This window comes from Mustela lutreola, chromosome 4 (genome assembly GCF_030435805.1).
Source record: "Mustela lutreola isolate mMusLut2 chromosome 4, mMusLut2.pri, whole genome shotgun sequence".
Classification (NCBI taxonomy): Eukaryota; Metazoa; Chordata; class Mammalia; order Carnivora; family Mustelidae; genus Mustela; species Mustela lutreola.
This window is the reverse complement of record NC_081293.1, coordinates 17770444-17793232: the sequence shown is the minus strand read 5'-3', so window position 1 is coordinate 17793232 and position 22789 is coordinate 17770444. Positions and strand designations below refer to the sequence as shown.

The 22789-nt window shown below is 46.6% G+C and overlaps 1 protein-coding gene across 3 annotated transcripts in view; it reads right to left on the bottom strand.

Moving 5' to 3' along the window:
• The window catches only part of GPAM (glycerol-3-phosphate acyltransferase, mitochondrial), a 102962-nt gene that overhangs the window by 49650 nt on the left and 30523 nt on the right, over positions 1–22789 (bottom strand). Inside the window, exon 1 of one of the 3 annotated variants that reach the window (XM_059173212.1) lies at positions 8045–8266. The exons of 1 other annotated variant lie outside the window; for it this stretch is intronic. The gene's annotated coding sequence lies outside the window, so the exon portion shown is untranslated. Of the gene's footprint in view, positions 1–8044; positions 8267–22789 lie in introns of those variants that run through there. One more of the 3 variants, XM_059173213.1, reaches the window with a different exon arrangement.

Here is a 22789-nt window from a genome sequence, read left to right as displayed (position 1 = left end):
AAAGTTGATGTTTTAGAGATGAGGCTAGTAAGAATCCAAAGAGAGATTCTCTTTTTTCATTCTATCTCAATGCCTAGCTCTTACTCAGATTTTTGTGAAGTAGATGGCACTTACTCAATGGAATATCTGTAAAAAAATATTTAAGCTACAAAACCAAATATAGTGCCTAGTATACAGTAGGTGCTCAATAAAACAGGAGAGATTAACAACTCAATGTGGTTTCTCAAACCCAATCCAATTGGGTCAATCTAATCCAATAGTTCTCAACTGGGGATAATTCTGCCCCCAGGAAGACATTTGGAAATGTCTAGAGATACTTTCGGTCATCACAAAAGAGGGGAAGAGTACTACTGGAGGATGCTGCTAAGCATCCTACAATGCAGAGGACAGCCAGCCCCACAACAAAAATGATCTGGCCCATAATGTCAATAGGGTCAAGCTGAGAAATTCTGATCTAATCCAACGTGTTTTACAGATGAGGAAACCATGACCCAGAGAGAAGGATGACCTGCCCAGGACCACACAATGGATTGATGGCAAAGCCATCATGAGAAACACCCTTAAGCCTTCTACATTGTTCTTGCCAGACCTCAAGCTGCTGACCAACAAGAGGGCTGCCCGTTACAAGTGGGAGGAGTTCAGTGGAAAGGACTGTGTTGGCCAAAGAGTCCAGGCAAACCAAATACAAGTAAGTGGACCAAGCCTGTTGCTCCCAAGTCTGGATGACACCCTGAATAAGCAGCCGGGGAAGGTTCCAGAAAACTTGGGACCAAGGCTGAGAGGGCAGAGTGCTCACTAGAGGCCTTAGTTGCCCATCAGTTTTGCTCCCTCTTTTTCCTCTTCTTAGGGTTGCAAACCAAAACATAATTATCAAGTCAAAAAAATTTTTTCTTCTAATAATTAAATAGGCAAGTGAAAAATATGAGTGATTAAGTGGTCACATTAGGTCAAGGTAGAGACTGCCAGAAACTGATTCTTTCCAAAAGATAAGAGTCATTTGTATTATTGTTTCCACCAACAATAATTTTTTGGCATCTTACCTGCCAAGAGATGGGGTAGGTCCCAGGAGACCGCGGCAGAAGGAGAAGAGCGTGTTCACCAATAACATGCACAAGACACATCCTTGACCTCAAGAAGGACTCAGTCCAAACATGAGAGTCTCCCTTTGTATTGGCCATCGCAGAGCAAAACCAACATTGCAGAGTGGTAAAAGAAAACCCTCCTTATAGCTAAATTATTTAAGCCCGGCATGAATTGCTTATATTAAATAATCTTTTTTTAAAGATCTATTTATTTACTTGAGAGAGAGAGAGAGTGCACAAACAGGAGGGCTAAAGGAAGAGGGAAAGAGAATCTCAAGCAGACTCCACGCTCAGCACAGAGCCCAACACGAGGCTCAGTCTCAGGACCCTGAGGTCATGACCTGAGCCAAAACCAAGAGGTGGTGTCCAACCAAGGTTGGTGCCACCTCGGTGTCCCTTAAATAACTTTTAATATAGAAACATTCAACCATGGCCCAAGAATTTGGACTTTACCACATATGTTATTGGGATTTGGTTTGCCTGATGGGCATTTTCCTCTATCCATCAAGCTTTTGTGGGGACTTCCAATGCCCTGGACCATATCTTCAACGGTGGGATAACCAGAGGAAGTATGGAACTTCATTTAGCTAGACAAGACCATTCGACCTCAAGATTTCCTAACCTCATGAGATAGAAAGGCTGACCATGACCCTGAAAGGCTGTTCTGGGTCAGGGTACTTGTATCTTTTCTAGCAGTTTCTAAGCTGCAGCTCAGTGGAAGCTGGAGATCTGGGTTAACACAAGATCAACTTTTATCTTGCGATTTCAATGAAAAATTAAACACCCTGATAACACTGAGTACGAATTGCTTTTATTTCCATTGCAATTGCTTTCTGAGACGGATAATTCCCCTTTAGATTTTCATGAGTTTGGCCCAGAAATTGGATACTCAAGGCATTAAACATACAGCAGCCTGTGACGCCAAATAAACAGGAGTGTCTACTTTAGGATCTGGCCACCACGGCCAGCTAAGTGTCTCCGGGAAATGAGTAGAATTTGAATACATCAGCTTGGCCAGTTGGCTACAGACTGAGAAATCAGACACGAAGAAAGACATGCCAGGGGCTCCCACTTGGGTTTGGACATAGGTGTTAACCTTGATGACAAGCAGTTTGTTGGGCAATGCTTCCCAGACTTTGAACTCTCACTGTGCAGTAAACAATGGATGCTAATTTTATGAAAATTAAATGCAACATAAATTGATAACCTACAAACATCATCATCTCATAAGAAAGAATGTCTCAATATCTCAACAAACAGGAGGGATAGACTCTCAGAAAGAAAGCAGGTTCCTCCAAGGAAATACACACAGTTGTATTAAAGACTGGCTACTTTGTCCTTAGTTCTTAGAAAAACATCATAAACCAGCACTGGTCTGCAGTCTGGAATATGGCTACTGCGAGTAGCCACTGGAGTTGCTGGGAGAAGAATTAGGTTTGAGACCCAGATTGAACAGGGAAGGTATTGCAGGACAAGGACAAGAAGAGGTGAGGGGTAGGGTTGCAGGGATAGAACTTGCCCCTAGAATAAGCCTCTCTGCTCTATGATAGCAATCTCCACGTGGTAATGCTACCCTAAATTATTTGTTTAATTACCCATCTCTTCCACTGGGCTTTGAGTTCCTTGAGAGCAGGGGTTGTGCCTCGTTACCCTGAGTCACGGAGCTAATTAGTTGTGGGGAAGGGGTGATGGTGTAGGAAAAGGGCATTCCAAGGAGCAATGGCAAAGCACTAGGAACACAGAGTGCTGCTTCGTGAACTTAGACAATGTGACGATTAGAGGGCACATTTTCTATCGTCTAACCATGCATGCTGTTTCTGGCTGGTGCAATGGATGGAGAGCCCCACCTCCATCCTACCCAGCAGGCTCACCCTGGGCATCATCCCACAAGATCATTAAAATGAGCCCCAAGGGGAGTGCAATGGGGGTTAGGACTGCTACCGCCCCGGGGAGATGCCAGGGGACCGAAGAGTGAAGGCTCAGCACCTCTCTTGTGTCCCTGAACTGTCTGAGCCAGACTGGGTCTGGGTGTGGAGCAGCCAATCTCCTGCCCACCTGCTGCTTGATCCCCCTGGTTTTCCCATTGCCAAATCAGAGAAGAGCTTTCAGTCCCAAGGCTTTCCATTTTCCCAGGTCCCTGTTCCCCACAGTCACTTATAATTTGGAATTGACAAAAAGCAAACATCATCTGCGCTGTTACCAAGCAGCCCTCTGGTTAAATTCCACAGCAACCACTCCTCTCCGCAGAAGTAGTCACGGAAAAATGATGTTGCTTTCTTTGAAAACTCATTTTGGGTCCTTGTTTTTTGTTGTTGTTCTTGTTATTTATTATTATTATTGTTTTTTTAGCCGATTTGATTTCTGGCAAGAGGTTAAAGCTCAATGCACAGAGCCAGCCGCAGCTAAACTTCCTGCCAGACCCATAGGGCGGGTTGGAGGTCAAATGCAAAGCTCATGAAGCAAGTACATTGAGGCAAGGAGAGTATGGGGAGCTGGGGAGCTGGGGAGGGGAGAGGGCTCCTGCTTGAGGGCTCAGGAGTCATGGAGGATTTTCATTACCACTGGCTCAGCATGGCAGCTTGGAGCCCCATTATACATCTGAAGTGCTGCTCATGGCCAGAGAACCCAGCTTCACCTTGGTGAGATCAGCAAGGCTGCAGGTTCTGGGAACTGAATGGGCAGGGTGTGCTTTCCATTGCAAATATGCTGCCACTTTCCTTTTATGACCACTGGGGAGGATTTGCCTCAGGGTACAACTTGCTACTCAGTCTCTTTGGAAATGCTCTTGGGGTAATGTATCATTTATTGTACAGCATTTTTGTTCCTTTCTCAATATCCATCCAATCCTCTCTGACCAACCCCACCACCACCAAAGAAAGGTTTTCAAATCCTGAGTTCATTTGAAGACAGTGGTATGCTTTGAAGGATCAATCCTATAGCCTGTCTTCCCGCCATTATTGCTCCCTTAGGCATCACTGGCTAAAACACTGATGTCCTTGGGAGGTCCTACTATGCATTATGACCAGCATACAGTTGGTAGGGATTGGCTAACAGACAGCTGAAGGCAAGAGTATGGCCCCTGGTAAGGAAGAGGAGATAGAAAGTTGATATGCCCCTGGAGAACAAGGGGACAGGGTCCTCCAAGGGGAAGGTGGGAGAGAATTAAAGAACATTCTTTCAGGAGCCTGAAACTGATCATTTCCTCTCATCATGCTTGGCAAGCTTAGACTTTCCATCACCTCCCAGTTTCTGGCTTTGTCTGGAAAAAATGCTAACCAGCTCCTCACAAGGGCTGTCACTAAAACCCTGGCCGGAGAGCTTACAAATGACACTATGTGCAATGCAAAAGGAACATGGTGCTCCTGGGGGTAGGCTGTGTGGGTGGGGGAAGGGGGCCGCCTTGGGAGCACTCATGGGCAGCCAAGGAAGATGATGGGCCCCTCCCCAAATCCTCAACTCACAGCTCCCCCTCCCAGCCTGCCTGTGGTTGTGATCTCACCATCAGAGAGGATGGCCGCAGGAGGCTTAATCATCCAAGCTGGACATGTAGGAACCTGGAGGGCAAAGACACAGAGAACCTGTTTTCTGTCCCTGGGAAGGGGCTGAGGGATTTCTATCTAGAAGGAGTGACCCCCAGGGAGCAAGGACGTTGAGTCGTAGCTGGGGAGTGGAAGGAGGTGCTAGAGAAAGAGACTTCCAGGAGACAGAATCAACCAAGTCTTCCTCCTGGCCTCCTTGAGTTTAGACTCAGACTCTCTCCATCCAAGGAGATGGCTAGGTAGAAGAGCACTGGACAGGGAGTTAAGAGAGTTTCTTTTAATCTGACTCTATCTTACTGTGGATCAAGGGAATTTTAAATACTGGATAGGGGCCACTCGGCCTGAGGAATCATTCAGTCCACCCCCCATCACACACACTTAAGACTCACAGCCTCTGAGTCCCAGAGACTTGCCGGAAGTTGGCCAGGGCCACACATACTGAGCACCTACTACATTCTGGAGGTATGAGAGGTGCTCATATGCTACTGATCCATCAGAGAAGTCTTACGTGACTAGCTCGCCACCCCCATCTAAATGAGGTCCTTTGTTCTTTTTCTCACCACAACGGGACCTAATTATTTGTGTGATTTTTTTTTAATGCCTATTGCCCCCAATCCAACTGTATCTTCCACAAGGGAAGGGAGCTGCTTCTGCCTGATTCTCTACTGTATCCCAGTGTCTCACAGCTGGCAGGCACACACCCACATTCAATGAACACAGAATCTCTACTCTCCAAGTAACTCCAAGAGAGACACATTACACCCATTTTCCAGGTGAGGAAGACTAGAACTTAGACAACACAAATAACAAGTGGAAAAAGCGAAATTCAGCAGTAAATGGCACTCCCAATGCTTTACTACTCTTCTAACAAAGGTTTTCAGACTTTGTAGATCCGCCTAGGCTGGGGACATTGGTTGAGGCTTTTTTGGCTGTGATATTCTTGGACCAGATGCCCCCAAACCAGTCCCTGGTCTTGTCAAGCCCCATGTTTGACCGTGGTCCAGGCAGGGAAGACGATGCTGAGGACCACACCACAGTGAGGGGATCCGCACTCAGCAATTGGGAAGGCAGACAGTGGAGCAGGACTATCTGCCTGACGGGAATTTCAGAGGGGATCCAGTGAGTTCAAAGCTAAGTGCTTGTGAAAGCCCCTGGTGTGTGGGAAGGGCACCGGCTTTGAGGCCAGATACACCCAGAATTGAGTTTCAGCTCTCGCACTTACCAGCTTGGGCAAGCTGGTTCTCCCAGCCTTAGTCTGTTCCTCGAAGACACAGGATGATCCTGACCCCCTCCCTCATGAATGAGATCTGGCAGGGAGAACCCTCAGGACAACATCTGATGGACTCCGAGCGTCCGGCCATGATGGTTTCCTGAAGAACCCCCTTCAAGGCTGGCCAAATTCCTGATCTGGAGTCCCTCTCAGTCTCCAGGATGGAGCCCAGAACGGGTTAAACGTGGCTACAAAGGTAGGCAAGAGACTGACAGGGAAAGCCGATCCTGACAGAGAGGACAGAGCTCCTGGTCAGGGTCTGTGCCCACCTACCCCCACATCCTCAAAGCCTTGCCCACAGCCTGCGCTGTGGTTCCTGTGCTGTCCTCTCAGTGGAGGGAACAGTTCAGCGGAGCTGATGGGAGCCTTGCCTCGTGTTCTGCTCATTCCCCTGACACTAGGCATTTGTTTCTCATAGACTCAGAACCAGACTGGCATGCGGCACAGGCGTGGAAGCGCGGGTTCTGAAGCCCACCATTTACCCGGTGAACTTGTTTCTTAATCCAGCTCTCCCGTCTGTGAAATGGGTTGACAGTCACCCCACAGGCGTGTTATGAGAACTGAGTCAACAAGTGTAAAACCCCTGGCTTCACAGAGCTGCCGGTGTAGCGGAGGCCATGGACGAGGAACACAAACGATCATAAGACAATGCGATTAGGGGGCCGGTGAGGCAAAGTGCAGGGAACCCTAACCTAGTACCAGAGGAAGAGCCTTTACTCAAAGACCCAACTCACGTGTTGACCTGGCCAGAGCAAGGGGCAGGGGAGGGGGGAAAGTGTGCCACGCGGAAAGGAGAGCATGAAATAAGAACACCATGACGGGTGTGAAGAACGAGTCCCCATGTGGTGGGACAGGGAGGGAGAAGGGGAGAGGGGAAGACCCACGCCATCCAGACGATGGCAAAGGGCGGAGGTGTTCCCAAAGGAGCAGGAAAGAAATCAGGTCCAAGAGGTACAGCCCCCCTGCTCTGAGCTTGTCCCCCCTCTTGTCATTTCCCTTAAAATTTTGAGAGGGAAGCAGGATTTACTCTGATGAACTCCTCTGACCATTACTCTGAAGAGTGGCAGGAAATCCAGTGAGGGGCCTGGGCAGAGAAAATTCCTGGGGGTTGGCAGAGTCCTCAGCAGGAAGAAGGGCTCTCCACCTCCTGGAGAAGCTTTGGGGGCAAAGAGATGCCAACATTCCATCCCGTCGAAGCCAGCAAAGCACAAACAACCTGGATCCAGCCAGTTCAGAATTAACACATCCCGAATGGAAGCCTCCGGCAGTTAAAAGAACCGCCAGGACTAGAGAGAGGGGACGCAGTCATCTAACATGTGGAGGGAAAAACCAGTTTTAATACCAATTTACCCTAAAAGCCTTTTTTTTTTCTATTTAATGGCAAAATAAAATGTTTTTCTTGTTTTGCATCGTCTCCTCCCCTCCTTGGCCAGCTCCAGCCAAACCTCACCAGGAGAGAGGATGCTCCCGTCCTTGTCCGCGTCCTAGGTCTCTAAACCCCTGCCGGCACCCCACCCCACGGAGCCCAGCCTGCATGGGTATCAGGGGAAGTCCTCAGACTTGTCCCCTACCCGCCCAACTGAGGCGGGGGCATGGCGTGGATGAGAACAGGCCGTGCACAGCACACAGAGATCTTTGCAAGGTGGGAAAGAAATTCTCATAAATGCGGGGCTCGGCCCCACTCTGCCCCTCTCTGCGGTCAGCATCATGAGGACTGGCTCGCCAAGTAGACCCTCTGAGGGCCACGTCCCATTGGCAAACCAGATCGGATAGGTTTCAAGCTAAAGCAACTGGATTGCTCACACAGCGTCCAAAACCCTGTCAGGACTTTGGAGTTCTGAGCCAGTGGATGACGGGCATGCCAAGGGGACAAACCTCAGGAAGGGCTTCATGGGAGCAAAAGCGCTCGGATGTCAATGAGACCTGGTGATCGCGCTCACAGCTCTCTCCAGCTGCAAATAACTCACCCCTTGGCCTTGCCTTTCTGTAGAATTCTAAGATTCTGAGGTTTTTTTCTTGCACTTCCTTTTTCCACTTTCTCCACCTCTCCTGCTTTCTACTCTGAGCCCCAGAGCTCCAACCGTATCCCCATTTTGAGTGTCATGGCATCCTAGGAAATTAGGCACCCCCCCCACCCCGCCAAAAAAAATTACCTTTAATACCTGTATCCTTGACTCTGTAGTGTTTGAAGAATTATGTTCAACCAGCTGATGTGCAAAGCTGATGGAAACTTTTCGGAAGACAGCCCCCGTGTGTGGCGGCGTCTGGCTGTCTGTTTGTACTGCTGGAGGCCGAAGGACTTTGAGTGCTCGAGAGTAACCTCAGAAAAAGTCCCCAGGCTGCAGCAAACCCTCCCAGCACAGTTTTGAAACACCAGAGAAGGAGGAAGCCTCTTTAATCAAATAATAACCAGCCTGAGATAAGGCTTTCCAGGCCGAACAGGGCCAACCAATCGCCTGCTTCTTTCAGACCGCAAGGGCAAACAGACCCGGGCTTTTGGAGTGAGTTTCAGGGCTCGTTATAATTTAATGATGCTGTAAGTGGTGTCTTCTTGGCTTTGCCTGGTGGGGATTTTCTAAGTAGGGAGCTCAGAGGCTCATTCTCGGTGGAGGAGCCTGACCTGGCAGAAGGGGGAGGGGCGGGGGGGGAGGGGGGACAGGAGGGGCTGGGGGGGCGGGGGAGGGGTAGCCCTGCAGCTGAGTATCCTGAGCTATCACGTGGGGCGCTCAGCTCCCAGCCTGGATGTTTCCATGTTGCCAAGGCCAAGAGAGTTCTCGCTGCTGCTAAGAAACCAAGCCTGAGTGGGGCTGAGCAGGGCTGGGTCACCGTGGGGGTGGGGGAGGTGGTAAGTGTATTTGGCACCAGAGGAGCAGCTTGTTGGCTGTGTCCCCGAAGAGGCCATGGAGTCTCTAGGGACTTGCTATCACGTGTTGGAGATGCTCCGCATGCATTTCCTTGGCAGTGACTTAGAGCTTCCATAGTCTTCATCCTTCCCCACCACTTTCCCCTCACATGCTGTCTGTGCTCTGTGGGGTCACAGAGGCATCACGAGGAGGGTGGGTGTTGGCCGCTAGGCAGCCTTGTAGCCCTCTGACTTTGAACATGTCCCTCAGCCCCTTCTCGGCTCAGCGGCTGCCAAGGATTCAGTGGGAGAACTCTTCCAGGTCCCAGTAAGTTTCTACATGCCCTAAGGATAGTAAAGAAACCCTTCTGTGAAGGAACTTCAGTATTCCTTTGTTATGCAAATAACACATAGGCACCAGCAGAATCCATTTTAAGACATTTCAAGGGACCTCAGAAAGAAAACCCTTCCCATTAGCAGTCACTTCCCCTTACCTCCACCCAACCTTCTCCATCAACACTTTATGCAATAGAGATGGATTTAGTATCTACTTTATCACCAGGTTGAGTCCCCTGACCTCACGAAACACTCACAGCACAGAAGGCAGGAGTTTGATATTAGTCTTCAGTGCAGTCAAACCAAAGGAAGGGGCCAGTCAAGGCAGCTTGTTACAGAGAGTTTGGACCCGTCCAAAGCAGGCAGGGGGAAACCAGCAGTGATGAACAGGAAGTGGACCCAAGTCAGTGGGCCCCCTGCAGGGCTCCAACTATGGAGAAAAAAAGAGGAAAAGCAAGATTGTATCTCCAATTTTTTTTTTTTTAATTTAGATTTTATTTATTTAAGAGAGAGCTCAAGTGAGTCCACAAGTAGGCAGAATGGCAGGCAGAGGGAGAGGGAGAAGCAGGCTCCCACTGAGCCCGGAGCCTGATGCAGGGCTCGATCCCAGGCCCCTGGGATCATGACCTGAGCTGAAGGTAGGTGCTTAGCCGACTGAGCCACCCAGGCACCCCATTTAAAAAATATATATATATAACAGCCTCCTTAAGATATAATTTGCATACTGTACAATTCACCCATTTAAATTATTTAATTCAACAACTTCTAGAGTAATCGCACAGTTGTGTGGCCAGCAACAGAGTCAATTTTAAAACATTTTATCCTCCCAGAAAGAAAACGCCTCCCCATTAGCAGTCATTCTGCCTACCATCCCCCATGCCCACCTCTACCAGCTCTAGGCAGCCACTGGTTTACTTGGTGTCTCCCACGGATTTGCCTATCCTGAATGTTTCATGTAAATAGAATAATATACTATGTGGCCTTTTGTACTGACTTCTACTTAGCATAATGCTTTCAAGGTTCATTCCATTCCTTTTTAGGTAAATAATATTCCATTGCAAAAATATGTCATGATTTGTTTATCCATTCATTGCTTGATGGACATTTGGAAGGTTTCCACGTTTTTGCTGTTAGCAATAGTGCTGCTATGGAGAATCATATACATGCCTCCACTTCCCTTTACCCACAAATTAACAACCACATAGTAGAAGAGAAAGAAGGCATCAAAGCAGGTCAGAGAGCAAGTCAGAGAGCCTTCGAAGGGCCACAAGTTAGAGTACCCCAGCAGTAGCTGACTCTGATATTTGCATAGATTTTTACTGTATAGAAGCACCATCACCCATTCCCTTGTATGTAATTGTCTCCACAATCCTAAGCATGAGGGAGATATTATTTTTATTGTCATTTTAAAGATGATACCATAAAAAATTAGAAAGTTTCAGTAACTTGCCAAAAGTCATCCATCCAAAATTTGAAGCCAGAATTAAGTCCTATGTTTTTTCTACTCGGGCTCTTCACACACACAAAACAGATCTTTAATCTTTCATACATACTCAGTCTTGGCTTCTAGGATGTGCAGTTCAAAGAGACAAAAAAAGATAAAGAAATAAAAAAGAACTTCCTTATTATTTATAAAGAAAACGACAGCTAGCCCAACAAAATAGATGTTATCGTACGCATTTTAAAAATGTGCACATTCGTTTCTAAAGACACAGACCTAGTAAGCCACACATTGACAATTGAAAGGCAAATATGTGACTCCCAGACACGGGGTAAGTCAGCTTACTTTCTTGTTAACATTTAACTGAGAGCCGTTGAAGTCCCAGTAGTTCAGGTGGGAGAACATGTAACCTTGGAGGAGGCACTGCACGTAAGGGAGGGACAAGGGAAGAAGATGCCATGCTTCGCAGGGGAGTAAGGAATGCCCGAGTCTGAAGATAGAGAGGAAAGATGACTATGAAGAGAAGAAGAGCAGGAAATAACAGAGAGACTGTGGGGAGAGTCCTATTCAAAGGCTGACCATGTTCCCAGCTTGTCCTGTGGCCGGCAACGTTTCATCCAACCCCTAAGGTCTGATAAATAATGCAAACAGAGGTTCGGTGGAATGGGATGGGAAAAACAGGAACCAGGGATAGCAAGAGTGGGGTCAGAGCTACAGAATCCACCCAGCTTTGATCACCTGTCCAGCCCCAACCAAAGAGCACAGACCTGGTGCACACCACCCGTGAGGGATCCTCCCGGAAGCAGGAGGGCAAAGCGGGATCCCCATGGGGAGAAGGAGGCCTGGCAGACCAGGAGAGCACAGGTGATAGGCATGACCACAGCTCAACTCTGAAGTGGAGATTCCTTGCAAAGGGCTTCTCACCTGGGAGTAGGAAACATGGGATGGACAGAAGGGTGTGAAAGTACTGGAAGTCTGGAACCAGCCAGCTCTCTCAAGGCTCCTAGCTCTTGACCCATTGCACCAAGTTCATGCAAACTGCATTTGGTTTGCTTGGACCCATCACTTGCAGAATATAGTACACACCAGGAAAACCACTGCCCAAAAGAGTTGGTTAGAAAACTCTCTAAGAGAAAAAAAATTAAAAAGAAAACTCTCTAAGAGTATGAAACAGTCCCAAGTTAGTGCCAGGTCCCTCCTATCTCTGAGCTGTCTACAAGACCCACTTAAAGAACATGAAAGGGTAATTTTAGATCTGCTCCCACTTCAAAGTGCCAGAGAGTACTGGGCACCAGGAGGCAAAACAAGGCAAGCACCCATCAACAAGTTCAACTTGGTGAGAAGAAACAGTGTCTATTGGCACCTACCATGGGTCCGGTCCTAGAAAACCCTATAGGGTAGCCATATGTGCACCCATTTCAGAGAATGAAATAGTAGAGCTCAGAGAGGTTAACTAAAATGCTCGAGGTCATACAGTTAATATGTGGTGAAGTGGGGACTTAAGCCTAAGGCCATCTGACTCCAAAACCCACAAATGATCTTTCTGTGATTTCACATTAGCACTCATAAGAGAGTTCCTAGGGGCCACCTGGGTGGCTCAGTCTGTTGAGCGCCTGACTCTTGGTTTCAGATTCAGTTGTGATCTTGGGGGTCCTGAGATCCAACTCCATGTTGAAATGGGGAGCTTCATGGGAGTCTGCTTGACATCCTCTCCCTCTGTCCCTCCCCTGACCAGCGCGAGCATGTACATTCTCCCTCTCTCTCCCCCAAATAAATAAATCTTAGAGAGAGAGAGAGTTCTTAGATTCATTTCCTTTCTGTCTCTTACAAGCTGTCACTTACTCCCATTTTCCCTTCAGTGATTTTTCTAGCATTCCCAAAGCCGTGTATATGTTGACATAGAACATATATGCCTCTAGATCCATATTCATACATATCTGTGGGAAGACATATCTGGGCACATATTCATGTGTGTGCTTCCTTGCTTTTAGCTGTCTCTGTTCTGTTGCCTTCAGAGAAGGGTGCAGGTAGCTTTAGTTTTCATTTCCTCAAGGCTATGTCAAAGTTTGACCTTAAAGAGTTGGCTGATAGACAGTCTTTCTATTTATGTCAGCTCTTCAGTAGAGAAAATGACTCCTTTGACCAGGGAAATTTTCCTACTGCAGCCATCTTCTGAGTAGCTGGTCCTGGGAAGGGTCTTTCATCCCAGAGATCCGTAAAACTTCCATTAATCAAGTGCCCAATTAATGACACATACCATTGATGATTATGTCATGGCCAAATAAAAACCCTCTTTGATTTGGGCTCTATCTGTACTACTTAAGGACAGAACACACACAGAGATACACACAATTGTCAATTGAATTGGGGAGATGGTCTAATATCTCATATATCCAAAAAGCATCTTAGCACCAGACAGGTAATATAAATGAGAAAAATGAGTTAGGCATAATTACTAGGGAGTGGTGGGGACCGAGGTCAAATGGAGTGTACATAATCCCATCTAAGAATATCTACCATCTCTGGCCAAATATTGCATGGGGAAATGGAGGCTGTGTTGTCAGATCTCTTTATCTTCAAGAGAGGATGGAAATATGAACTTTAATGTGAAATCCCCAAAACTTTTTAAAATTGGGTGACAGCTCATGCCAAGAAGTCCCCATAGATTTTCAAGATAAATTCAGCCATTGGGCTGTCTTTGTTTTCCCCATCAGGTAGACAAAATACACATTCACATACATTTACTTACTACCACTTTCACAGTGACCAATGTTTCTAAATAGACTGTAAGAGCCAATCCTCCAAGTGGCTTGTGGGTTTCTCTTTCTTGCTTCCCTAGAGTAATTAAAGCGTTGTTGGAGGACCTTTTTATCAAAAGTCTCCAGGTACTTACTAAGCACACAGATCTCCAGACACCACCCTAGGGATCCTAGGGAGAGAAACCGGGATTTGCCCACTGTTGGTGCCCCATTGTAAACAGCAGCAGGATTCCAGTCATGAGGAGTCCCACACAAACCCACACGTATTTCTGTAGATGTTGTTTCTAAATGACTCATCTGTGTCTCTACGGCCCCTCAGTGTCCTCAGCTTGTTTGTGGCCAGGGACCCACACAATCCCAGCCCCTGGCACGGGGCCTGGTACTTGGTGGATACTCAATAAATGTTGAGTAGGCGGCGGAGACACGTGGGCACGGGCAGGGCTGAACGGAGGCCGAACACCCAGTACACACGCCTATCCTCATCATGCCTAATGAGAACATTCCAAGCTCTCCTCCAAGGATGCCTCTTTGAACCACCACCACACACTGTTCCTGGCAACCTCAGACTGTTCCGTCGCTCTCCTTTATTATCTTTCCATGATTTAATGCACTTTCCCTCGTCCAGGTGGGCAGATTACTCTTCCTGGCTAGACCATGAGTTCCCTGGCCATGGGAAAAATGTTCCTCAGATCCCAGTAGTTGCCAGGCCTGGAACAGCACTTGGCAAGGGTGTGCGGGCAAGCAATGCGTGTCATACCAGCACAGAGATGTGTCACTCAGCTTCCCTTTCAAGAGAACCTGCCGCAGGGGTGTAGCTGATGAATGTCCTCTGGATGCTGCCATTTTGGATCCATGACACGTATCAGCAGAGGCCGCATTTCAGTAGGCTGCTGCCTGTCCGTGGCTGGGTATGACAGCAGACTAGAGCCAGTCCTTTTCTGCCCCTGCGACATGGCCCCATCAGCCCAGCCGTGAGGTTCTCAGAACTGCACTGTGGTCTGAAGCTCTTCCTTCCTTCCCTCTCTCCCCTCACAGGGCACAGACCAGCATCGCCATCCAAGGCCAACCTACTTCCGCTCCCTCCTTCTGTATCCTCCAAAAGCGTTTCCCCCTAACAAATCCCCTGCATGTCTACTCCTGTTTCAGCACCTGCTTTTTGGAGAAATGCTCCAACGGTTGAACAGTCAAAGTGTCTGAACTCCACCCGCAGCTGGGGACTTCCACACTCCCTTTCTTGCACATGAAAAAAAAAAAAAAAAAATCCATTGGCCTACCAGTTTACATTCAAAAACGTGGTGTGAAATTCTTACCTTAGAACCAATGAAGGGAATTCTGCCCTCGACTAAGATGTTCTCTTCTGTGAAGCCGGGAGTGGCAGTGGGACAAACTGGGGGCCATGGGAGAACGAGGTGGCTGAACATGGCATGTGATCTTGAGCAAGGACCTCTCCTTCGGGCTGCCTCGTTTGCTTAATAAGGCTAATAAGTCTTCCAGAGGTTGAAAGACATTTCTAGGCCCGGGATGGAGATATTCCTGTCCAAGGTGCCACCTCGGCAAACACAATCTTAGGTGATATTTATTTCCCTGTAAATGAACATAATATATCCCCTGAACCAAGTGTGAATTAACTCTGGGCTCAGACTTACTTTCTTGTCCCTTATTCATTTTCTATTTGTCTCTGCTTTATACCTTATGCCTTAGTCTATCCGTTTATCCCATCGTGCCATTCTCTGGCCCCATGGGAACAGAGACTGCCTGCTCCATGAAACGTTAAACCAATGCTGTTTGTATCCATGGAACTGTCTCACTCAATCATTGTTAACACTTACCTCCCTGGATGTATACATTTAAAAAACATGTCTTGAGTGCCCTAAAACAAAATTGACACCCTTTTTCTATAAAGAGCTAAATAGAAAATATTTTAGGCTTTATGGGTCTTACGGTGTCGGTCACAGTTACTCAACAGCCATGTAGACAAAAGCTGCCACGATAAAATGTAAAAGCAATGGGAGACTATGGACTCTGAAAAACAATCTGAGGGGTTTGAAGTGGTGGGGGGGTGGGAGGTTGGGGTACCAGGTGGTGGGTATTATAGAGGGCACGGATTGCATGGAGCACTGGGTATGGTGAAAAAGTAATGAATACTGCTATGCTGAAAATAAATTAATTAATTAAAAAAATTAAAATGGAGAAAAAAATAATTAAAAAATAAAAAATAATTTAAAAAAATAAAAGCAATGGGGTTGTGTTTTAATAAAACTTTATTTAAAGAAAAACTTGCAGGGGACTGCCTTGGGTCCAAGGGCTGTAATTTGCTGACCCTTGCCCTACAGTCATGGAATCTTATGGTTGGAAAAGAGAATAAACATTGTGAGGTTCAGGGTACCAACAACCTTCTTCCTATATTCCTGACAGAGTGTCCCAATCAGGAAGCCTCTTCCTACAGTGCTTACTGGAGGCCTCAGAATCCTTCTCAACACAGGGTTGTAGATCAAGTGGGGCTGGTATATAAAGTGATGTCTATCATTCCTCCTGAACTTGTTCAGTCCCCACAACTCCTAAAGGAGAAAAGTGAGGCCAGTGATTCAATGACAATGCATATAGAAGTGTTTTAAAATATGTACCATCATCTCTACTGCAAAATGCACCTATATGGGGCTAAAAAACAGCCACTTACGATAATATTTAAGTAATAATAAGTTAAATCATTACATACAAAATGATCATGATTTTCCAAAGCTGGAATGATTGGGTTGGAATTTTCTATTGCCCTATTCCTATCTCATGGAAAGTAGGAATTCACCATCTTAGTTTGTAAAGATAAAAGTCTGCTGTTTTTTCCACTGACAGGAAACAGGTTGGGCTCCCCGGGCCCTGGGCTGGAGCCAGGAGACAGGTCTTGATCTTTCCCCTGCTTACCACACAGATGCTGGAACAGGGTTGCAAGCTCTCTTAGATTCCCTCCCAGCAAGGGTCCGTTCAAAGCAGGGCCCATCTGGACACCTGCCCCTGAGAAGCCAAGTTCCCTTACACACAGTGAACGATGGACTCCACGTTTGGGATCAGCTACCCTTTTTGGAATCTGATGACAGCCATGGACCTTCTCCATAGGAAAGACACATGTACAGTAGTCACCTCAACTTCCCCAGCCTCCAGGATCACCTCTTTATGTATATCCAAACTATAGCCCCAAACTCATTAATAACATAATCATTTCCACAGAACACAAATAGTCCTCTGCGTCATTAAGCAGAACATTCCCCAGCTCAGGTTGGGGCACATGCCTCAGGATGACTTTGCCTGTTTCAGACCTCCCTGATGGAGAGATCCCATTGGGATCTTGTGTGGCTGCCAGCCTCACAGCTGCCTGACAGAGTAGTGCCCAGGGATCCCTCCCAGACCAGGCAGAGGTTGCCCTGGAACAGATGTCAGCTTCTAATCTAGAATGCAGAATGTGCTGGCACTCTCCAGATTCCCACCGCACGCAAGCACAGATGTGTCCACAACTTCTTCATCCTGGAAGAGAGCCCCATGTTGGATAAGCCATCTGGAGGCCACTGGCTCTTGGGGAAGAGACTCCAGGGAAAGTCGGGGCCTGACTTTCAAAGCTTCAGGACACTGAGTCACCTGGCCCAGGTGTCACTGACATACATTTGCACTCCACTGTTTCACTTTCCCAGCGCTGTCAGCCAGCCAGCCCGATTCACACTGGGATGTCTATGTGCAGAAGTGAAGGAAAAAGAATGTTCTAGGAAGCGATGGGTTGGGGGCGGAAGGGTCCTGAGTAGGACTCCCCTGGCGCTGCGATCGCTCATAGAACAGATAAGACTCCTCGCTTCATAAGTGAAGCCTTCGCTGACCTCTGTGTAAACAGTGGCAACTTCCTCCCCACCTAGAAGAATTCCTGGCCTGATAAATAATTCAGTAAATACATTTGAGAAATAAATAAAGGCATTACTGGTAGCCATGTTTTTGGAGCCTGCCTTAGGCTCTACCTTCTCTGGGACCCTCCTCTAACTACTCTGAGAATCACACCATTCTTCTTACAGACATTCATTCATTTTTTCCAAGAATTTCATAACGAGCACCCATGGCGTGCCAGGTCCTCTAGGGCCCTCGATTTACAGGAGAGACTAATGAAAGTCCTTGCCGTCAAACAGTTTGCAACATCGTTTAATACATACAAAACATCCAGATTGGGTTTCCAGTTGCTTCCTGGTATTTTTTTTCTCCCCAAGGAGCAAGAGGATGCTGAAGAAGAGAGAAGGCTGAACCTGCTGTACACTAGCACACTCCCAGTCTCGTGTTACGTGCTCTTCTGCAACCATGGGGCCTGGCCCTGGGCAAAGGGTCATCAATGGGCAGGTGACGGGAGAGGAACTGAGAAGGGCCTTGCAGAGCACAGAAGTCAGGACCCAGAGGCTGAAGGGGAGTGGGCAGCCATTCCCATTGGAAATGAAAAAAGAGGCTCAGAGGGGATATAGGACAAGATCACCAGAGCTGGTGAAAAGAAGCCAGCTTACCCCCTGAACCATGTGACCTTGGGTATGCCACTCTTCTCCCGACTTTTTCACATCAGTAAAGGCAAGTGGTGGCCCAAACAATCTCCAAACCTCTTTATGTGCAAACATCTATTATCCTTTCTAACCCACACAGTGTCTTCCTCCTTCACTTCCTGTGGACCCTTTTCTAATGTCTCCTTATAGAAAAATGACCTAACAGTGTTTTCATAAATGTGACCTTTGCATAAGGGAGGGTCCATTAAACCTGAACGTTTTCTTCTTAAGGAAAATGAGTTTGGAGAATGAAGGAGAATAAAAGAGGTCAGTGATTTCTCTCCTCTACTCTCTCCAACGAACCCAGAGCTCGCTCTCCTGCCCCACCTTCTCCTCTGGCACCTCTCCATCCTGAAGCTCAGCCACTGGATGTTCTGGTTCTTCTCTTCCTCAAGTGATTCATCGGATTGGCTGTGAGGCCAAGGCCTAGTAGACTCCTGCACTCACCAAGGCCTTGGCTTCTGGCCCTCTGGCCTCCCACTGGGGAGAAGCCAACAAAGCTATGGTCTCAAGTGACTTTTTCTTCATTGTGTGGGTCCCCATGGCTGAAGCAGGTAAATGAAGACAAGCTGAAGACACTCATTAAGCAATTGGTTCTCAATCTGCTGTTGCAGTGGTCAAGCAGAGGTCAAGGTTCCTGCCCCCACCAGAACCACTGACCAATTGCATACTAAGGTGAACTGCATGCCAAGTACCCAGGGGCATTTGGAACCACAAACAGTCTGAATCGATTTGTTTCAAAGGCTCATTGGGCAACCATACTGTTCTCTTCCCTCTTTGTCTGCCCGGCCATGAGGCTCCCTGCTGACGCTCCACCTGCTCCAACAGGCAAGAACACCAGCCCGTCAAGGGTCTGAGTACCCCAAGCATAGGGCAACTAATTAACCACATTCCCTTTGCAATCATGAGATGATAGGAACAGTATCAAAGCCTTCTCACTAATCATTTTCAAGTCTTTTGAAATACATCCTCTCTTTCAAAAGGGATCTTACCACTGGCCAGAGATAAGGTGTTGGTAACAATAAGCAAATGAAGAGTGATGGGCAGCTGAAAATACTCCATAAACAAAGCAGTATGACAGTATCGTGTTAACTATTCTGCCTAGCATTTTAAGAAGCATCATTTTGTGTTTGTGGGTCCCATAAAGATGTCTAAATCAATAGTCTCAGAATTGTTTACATGTTCTGTAATCAAGAAATCAGAGTTAAAATCAAACAATAAAACCTTTATATTTATTGAGTATCTATCACTCACATAATACTGTGTTATGTTGATATACAGAGCTATGTTGAAATAGAGAGTTCAGACCTTGACTTGTGGATGTGAGTTGGTCACTGAAGAGGTTTGGGGAACAGCAAAGTTACAAACCTACATAAAAATGATGGAGCGAGGGGGCACCTGCGTGGCTCAGTCAGTTAAATGTCTGGTGGCTCTTGATTTTGGCTCAGGTCATGATCTCTGGGTTGTGAGATCAAGCCCCATATCAGGCTCCACGCTCAGTGTGGAATCTGCTTGAGATTCTCTCCTCCTTCTGCCTCTCCCTGCCTCATCTTCTTTCTCTCCCTCTCTAAAATAATAAATATAATCTTTTTAAAAAATGATAATGTGAAAATAGCCAGTGTTATCAACTCACACTGAAACGAACACCTGAAACAAGTCCGTGGTTGGATTAGGCATATTATTATCAAAACGGACCCACCAAGCTCTGATGTGAGAGTTGGTAATTTTTTTTTTTAATATATATTTTTTTTTTTAGGCAGAGAGAGAGGAGAAGCAAACTTCTGCTGAGCAGAGAGCCTGATGTGGGGCTCGATCCCTGGACTCTGGGATCATGACCTGAGCCGAAGGCAGAGGCTTTAACCCACTGAACCACCCAGGTGCCCCGAGAGTTGGTAATTTTACATGGAGCAAAGATAAAGGACAAACATTAGTAATGCTGGATTTCATATGCATCTCAAATCAGTTAAAAAGGCATTCAGCTACACGTAACAGAAAACTCACACATAGTGGTTTAGACTAGTGTGGGGCGTGTATTTCCTCACTAAGTAAGAATTCCAAAGGTAGACGGCTCAGAGCTGGAGAAGTTGTCATGAAAATCATCAACAGTTTCTATTATTTCCTTGCTATACTGTCTTTTGTGGATTCTATCCTCATGTTTTCAAAAGGGCCGCCATGCCCCAAACATCATATCCACTTTCCAAGAAGAAAAAAAGAAGGAAGTATAAATGGCAAAGTCTTCTTTTTTCAAATCCTCTCTTTTTAAGTTAATCATTTTTCATTTGGGAAGAGAAGCCTTCCTTGGGTATCTGCCTTCATATCATTGAGCAGAACAACTCATATGGCCACTCCTAGCTGCAAGGAGGCTTCATAGTAGAGAGACACAGGGAGAAGGTGATTTAAATAGGTTTCACGGAACCTATAATGTATGAACTATCCTTGATTTTAAATAGTCATATTATAATAGACGATGTCCCTGATCTCACTGAATGTACAATAAAGCCCCATTTTCATCTTTTTTAGAGTAGGCTTTTAAAAGCAACTATGTTTTTAAGAATATGTTTTTAAAGAATAGTTAGGTAAACACTTTATAGTAATTATCCCCAAATAATGAAATTATAGATTTTAAAAAATGTATTTCCTGTGTTTTTTTTTAAAGATTTTATTTATTTATTTGACAGAGAGAGACACAGTGAGAGGGGGAACACAAGCAGAGGGAAGGGGAGAGGGAGAAGCAGGCTTCCTGGAAGCGTGATGTGGGGCTCGATCCCAGGATGCTGGGATCATGACCTGAGCCAAAGGCAGACACTTAACGACTGAGCCACTCAGGCACCCCAATGTGCTGGTTTTTTTTTTTTTTTTTTTTAAAATTTCATTTTATTTTTGAGTTTTCTGTAACAAAAGTATATTATGTTGCAATCAGGAAACAAAAAAGTTTTCTTAAAGAAACTTGATGATTGCTTATGATATGCTATCAAAGGAAAAAATAGTATAGATCTGGTCCCAATTTTCATAAATACATACAAGTAAAACATAATATATATACACATGAGAGAAGCAAAAACCTGGAGAGTTGCCTCGGAATGTCAGAAATAGAAATTGTTTTCATTTTTTCCCTTCTGTTTTGGGGTCTTTTCCAAGTGGATCCCATTAAGGACTCTTCAGAACACACAGCAACCATGGGCAAGAGTTTCTCCACCTGGCCTGGAGGAGAGGCACCCTTGGGCATACGCTGACACACCGAACAATAGGCTTTGAGCATGAAAATTTCAGCCAAAAAAAAAAAAGAAAAAGAAAAAAAGAACAAGACATTCTCCTGAGGAACAGGCCTTGTTTGTTAAGTCCAAAAAGGATACAGGAAAATGCCTCCCTCTGTCCCTAATTCCCTTCTCCTAAAGCACTTTCTGCTGAGAAACATTAAACCCCCTTAACATTCTTCAGGGGATTCTCAAGTGTGAGGCTCAGAGACCCACAGAGGGGTATTTGTTCCTTCCTGGTGAGTCAGCTGGGAAACGTGCCTCATTGTTTTCCAGCAAATATGGCCACAGGAAGGGCCCTTTCATGGCCTCTGTTCTTCCCAGGAGGCTGGAGAAGCTGGGAGCAGAAAGATGGCCGACGGTCCTCGGCCTGTCAGATGACCGGGTCCGCAACCCAGTAGTCATTCTCTCTCCGTTGCGTTGCTGTTTTTCTTTCTAGTAACCAGTCTGCTTTCTCCCAGAAAACAAGAGGTCATCTAGAAGTCTCCTGAATTTGCAGAGCAAGAGGCCATAATCCCAGAGATCAAAAATTAATCATCTGGGGCACCTGGGTGGCTCAGTGGGTTAAGCCACTGCCTTCGGCTTGGGTCATGATCTCGGGGTCCTGGGATCGAGTCCCACATCGGGCTCTTTGCTCAGCAGGGAGCCTGCTTCCTCCTCTCTCTCTCTGCCTACTTGTGGTCTCTCTCTGTCAAATAAATAAATAAAATCTTTAAAAAAAAATTAATCATCTGGTAAAAGGGTTCTCCTACTGGATCAACCTCAGAGACAGCCCATTCCTTAGGCATTCACTAGCTCATCCATCCATCCATTTGGCAAGAGTGTCTGCCCGAGGGGATAGTGAGAACAAGACAGATTAAACATGGCCTTCAGGGAGCTTGTATCTGGGGGACATGGGGGAGGGTAGACAGAAAATAAGAAAAAAGGAAACACATCACTGGATACTTCGAGAAAGTGGACACATGATCTAGAGAACATGAAGCAGAGTGCGGTTCTAGAGAGTCACCAAGGAACAGAGTGGGTAATGAGGAAAGGGTCTTGCAGGAGGTGACATCTGGGGGGAGACCAGAATGTCAGGCAGGAGGGAGCCGTGAGAAGCTCAAGTGTGATATAGGGAGGCAGCTGCCGAGGATGGGAGCAGTAGAAGCAGGGCTTCTCAGAAGCCATAGGGAAGGGGACAGATGGCCACCATCAGGCTACCAGCAAGTCAGAACAACGGGTTGTAAGTAGCTACCTAGCCATCAGCCATTACGTTCCAGTCCTGCTGGACAGGAACACAGAGGTTTTGATGAAAAGCTTCTTATTTCCTGGGAGCTTCCAGTCCAGGACCAGGACCAGAACCAGAAACAATAACTAACACAATTAGGGAAGAAATCAGGGCTAAGTGTTGGGGCACTGATTATATACAAAGGTGTCTGGGGAAGGCAAGGTCACTGGGGCTGAAGCAGTCAGAGGCTTCCATGGGGGAGGAATAGGCCTGACCCAGGAGAAGGGAAGGGGTGTACCAGGATGGCTGAGCTTTCCCACCCCCCACACGCTCACTCCTCCTACTACAAACATCTCAAACCTCTCTGTCCCACAAACCTTGGTCTCAAAACCCCCAAACTAGCATCCCAGGAAGATGCCTTTAGATAATCAGAGGTAGCACAGGAGGACAAATCCATGGCAGAAACCGAGGGCAAGGAAATCAGCAGGAAAAAATGCCTCCCA